Source organism: Heptranchias perlo, chromosome 3 (genome assembly GCF_035084215.1).
Source record: "Heptranchias perlo isolate sHepPer1 chromosome 3, sHepPer1.hap1, whole genome shotgun sequence".
Taxonomy (NCBI): domain Eukaryota; kingdom Metazoa; phylum Chordata; class Chondrichthyes; order Hexanchiformes; family Hexanchidae; genus Heptranchias; species Heptranchias perlo.
In genome coordinates, this window is record NC_090327.1 from 86,547,692 (window position 1) to 86,552,226 (window position 4,535).

Here is a 4,535-nt window from a genome sequence, read left to right on the forward strand (position 1 = left end):
TCCATGCCTGTTTTTTTTTGCAAGTAGAGCTCTTGCCCCTTAAGGGTATAAACTGGGGTTTTGTATCACATTAAATTCTTTTTTTAAATTTCAAAATATACCTTATTTCATGAAATTTAAGGATACACACCGTTCAATGTAAATGCGCAATTACAATTCAAAATAATACAATATGGATCATACAACCTCCGATCCCATCATTACAATTCAAAACAGAGTACATATCTTATAATACATTCTGTACAATACAAGGTGGGGTGGCCTTACACGGTGGCCTTTCCCCATACAGCCTTTGTGTAGGCCTCACCATGCTTCAGTGCGTCCCGCAGCATGTACTCCTGGACCTTGGAGTGTGCCAATCGGCAACACTTGTTCTTGGGCAGCTCCTTCAGCTGGAAGACCAACAGGTTTCGGGTGGACCAAAGGGTCTCCTTCACGGAGTTGATGGTCTTCCAGCAGCAGTTGATATCTGTCTCTGTATGTGTTTCGGGGAACAGCCCGTAGAACGCAGCGTCGTGTGTTACCAAGCTGTTTGGGATGAACCGGGACAGATACCAATGCATCTCACTCCACACCTTCTGCACGAAGGGGCAATCCATGAAGACGTGGATGACGCTCTCGACCCTGCCGCAGCCTCGAGGGCGGCTCGCGGTGGCGCTGTGATTCCGTTTGTTTTGGAAAGACCACACTGGGAGGGCCCTTCTCACCACCACCCAAGCTACTGGTGCCTGTTGGTCAGTTCTGGCGACGAGACGTTCTGCCAAATGGCATCGACTGTCTGGTTGGGGAACTGCCCGATCGGATCCACGCTTGGGGTCCACATGCATGACCACTGCCGATAGTTGCTGAGGTGCGGGATTCCACATTCCTGCAAGAACAGCAGGTCCCTCTTGACCCTGGACAGGTAGTTCAGGGTCGCAGCGCATTGCGTAGTCGATTTAACACAATGCATGTTTATGGATACAAATTTTAAAGCCATTTTAAAAATACTAAAAGGACAAACATTAAGGTCCTATAATTACATTAGTCCGAGTTCTACATTACTCTCCATTTCCATCCATTGGTCCTGATTCTGCATTTGTGTGGTGTGCACGAACTTCTGGACAGTCCAAGGGCTGAGGAATGAGGTCTGTCCTCCGTTGGAGGAGTGTCCGCGCTGGGGGTTGTCGACGGGGTCTCGTGGGGTGGTGCGTCTGTGAGATCCATGACCAGGTTCGGTTCCTCGGCCTTTGCCGGTGGTTCGTTCTCTGCGACTGTTGTGCTGCTCCCGGTTGCCCAGAGATGGGGGACATTGTTCTCCATGTCACTTCGCCCTGTTGCCCGGAGTTGGGGGACTTCGCTCTCCATGTCGCTTCTCCCAGCGTCCTGGAGTTGCGGTGTGCTGGACTATTTTGCTGCCCCTGGTACCCTGGAGCTGCCAAATTCCTGGAGCTGGAGCCTGCTGTCTGTGTCACTGGTTTCAGTTGTGTTTTGCCTATTCCTTTGAGGGTAGGTGGGACTCTCCCTTTTCCTTTTTCGTCAGCTGAGGAGCAGCCACTGTCGTCTGTTGGTGGCTCTAAGCACCTGTTGCTGCTGGTTCCACCTTTGGCCGTCAGTTCCTCCGATTTTCGGGACTTCTTTTTCTTTTGCTGTGCCGTCCAACCTTCTTCTGCCGCTGGCTCACTTTCCATCGGCTCTGGTGCTCAGGGAGAGTCTCGGGGCTGAGTGTCGGGATTTGGTTGGTTTCCTCGATGCTCACTTCCTGTTCTTTGTCCTCCTCCTTGTCTTTGGCTCCTTCACGGGGTCCACGGCAGTGGGGAGGGATCTGGCCTCCTTTGGGGCAGCCACAACTGCTGCTCTCTTCTCCTTTATCACCTCGCCTCTCGCTGCCTGTGCATAGCTGTGTCTGCGGTTTGGGCAGGTACTTTCACTTTAGCATCCTGTATTCACTGCTCACGATGTGGTCTCCACTACATTGGGAAGACCAGACCCATATTGGGTGATTGCTTTGCTGAACACCTTCCCTCAGTCCACAAGCGTGACCCTGACCTGCCGGTTGCTTGCCATTTTAATTCCCTGTCCTACTGCCACTCTGACCTCTCTGTCATCGGCCTCTTACACTATTCCAATGAAGCTCAACGAACAGCACCTCATCTTTCGATTAGGCTCTTTACAACCTGCTGGACTCAACATTGATTTCAATGTATTTTTTTGAAATAAAAAAGACACTACCCCCCTCCCCCACCAGCTCCTCGAGCTCTCCTCCGGCCTGTTACTATGCTCCCCTTCTCCCGGCCTCTTACCCTGATCAAACATCACACCTCACACCATTTCCCAGCCTCCTACCGTGCTCTATACTCCCATTGCCCCTTGGGTGTCCAACCACTCTCTACCCTTTCTCTCCTGAAGTCTGCTACTATCCTCACACTGTTTACTACATTTCCAAGATTTGTGTCATCTGGAAATTTTGCAATTTTGCCCACTATACCCAAGCCCAGATAGTGAATTGTGAATGTTGTAAACATGTACGTTTGAAGTATTTTTTATATTTTGGTTTGCTTTATTTCACCCCAAAAGAATAAATGGCGCCTTCATTTCTTGCTTTTGGTTATTTCCAAATAAATTCCGTAAATGAAAGTGGAATACAGATATTGAATGGATCAACAGTTAAAATTAACACCACAGATACATCAACAAGTCTAGTTTCTATGGCCAAATATAAATTTCAGTATAAACATTTGAACACAATGAAATGGATACTAGATTTTGGAGTGGATCCCTCAATTGACTCCTTTCCATGCACAGCTCTGAGCTCTGTCTCTGCTCTCATTAAATCAATGGCTTCCTGTATGAACCAAAATACACTGTGTTCACTAGCAGAAATTGCTGATTAAAATTTCTCATATGAAAGTTCAAACACAGAGACAGTATGAACATATGAAGTGAAGTTCCATCCAAGTAAGAATTGCACACGTCACTGCAATCCCAGCCTCCACAAAGCTCAGAGCTCATTTACATACCCATAATGTTCTACATGGTACTTTGCAAAAAAGCAAAATAAACTTCAGGTTTGACCGTAGCTTTCACGGAGATTGAAGATTGTCATTACTTTTCCACTTGCTGTGTTGATCTGTGGTAATATGTTTTCTCTGGATCTTAGTGTTAGCATCTCAGTACAATGTTAAAGAGGTATGTCATCGCTTAGGAGCAAGGAGCTGAGGTTGAGTCTTTAGATCACTTTGCTTTCTCTTCAGATCGTATAAATCTTTCGCCTTTTACTAAAGATTTCCGTGGAGAGGAGCATTTGGAGTTTTTGAATAATTTTTTGATGCCCTGCTTTTGTGGGGCTGATTTATTGCTGAAAGAAAGATTTATCTTTAGTTGTAGATGTGTCTTTAGGTTCATTAGTTAGGCTGCCAAGTGCTTGGGTATTGGATACTCTCTGAAAAGGAAACCTGTTAAATATTTAAATTTTGGGGATTAGGTGTTCCGTGTTTCAAATAACTGGCCTAGATGGGCTGGGTGGTGGTCTCTGTGCTGTAAAACTGACTTTAGTAGGGCTCATTTCCAGTGGTGGGGCAGAGGGAGAGGGGTGATGCACAGAGATTGGAGTCACAGTGCAGGATGAGATGTGAGGCTGGAGGAGTTATAAAAGTCGAGTGTGGTGATGCTGAGGTGGAGTTTGAAGATGACATTAAATTCTCATCCTCGTGTTCCATGGTCTCGCCCCCTCCCTATCACTATAACTTCCTCCAAATATACAATCCTCCGGGATCTCTGCGTTGCTCCAACTCTGGCCTTTTGCGCTCTGGAATTCTCTCCATAAACCTCTTCAACTCTCTCCTCTTTTAAGGCGCTCCTTTAAACTTACCTCTTTGAACAAGCTTTTGGTCACTTGTCCGAATGTCTCCTTCTTTGACTTGGTGGCTATTATTGTCTGTTTACGCTCCTGCGAAGCACATAGTGACGTTTTACTAAGTTAAAGGCACTATATAAATGTAAGTTGTTGTTGTGGTTGAATTTATTGTTTCTTAAGATATTTTTTGTTTTAAAAGTGCCTGTATTTCACTCATTGTGAATGAAGATCGAAGGGACGGGAGGAAAATCGGGAGGCCGTGGAAGAAGGTTGAGGGGCCGGGAGGAAGGTTAGTGGGGCCAGGTAAGAAGGGTGGGGGCCAGGAAGAATATCGGTGGGGCCAAGGAGGAAGGTCGGGGGCTGGGAAGAAGATTGGGGAGCCAGGATGAAGATCAGAAGGTTGGAACACAGATCATGCGGGGGGGCCGTGAAAAATCCCGGGGGCCGGGAAGAACACTTGGGGGGTCAGGTAGGAGATCAGGGGGCCGGGGAGGAGATTGGGGGGCTGGGACTTGGAGACCTGAGGTCGCTGGAGGTTGGGTGAAGAGTCTGAGTTAGGTGGGGGTCCACAATGGTGCGGGGGTGGGGCGTGGGGGTTGTCCAGTATCGGGGAGAGGGGGGCTCGTTTGATCACGGGGTTCCGGGTGAGCTTGTTGGGCTTGGATGAAGCATTCCTGCTCCTCCGGGCCCACAAACAGTG

At 47.9% G+C, this 4,535-nt stretch overlaps 1 non-coding gene across 1 annotated transcript; it reads left to right on the top strand.

Moving 5' to 3' along the window:
- The first annotated feature begins 3,213 nt into the window (after nt 1-3,213).
- On the top strand, nt 3,214-3,328 carry LOC137320333 (U5 spliceosomal RNA). The gene has a single exon (XR_010962490.1). It is a non-coding gene; the product is annotated as a U5 spliceosomal RNA (small nuclear RNA).
- The last annotated feature ends 1,207 nt before the right edge of the window (nt 3,329-4,535 follow it).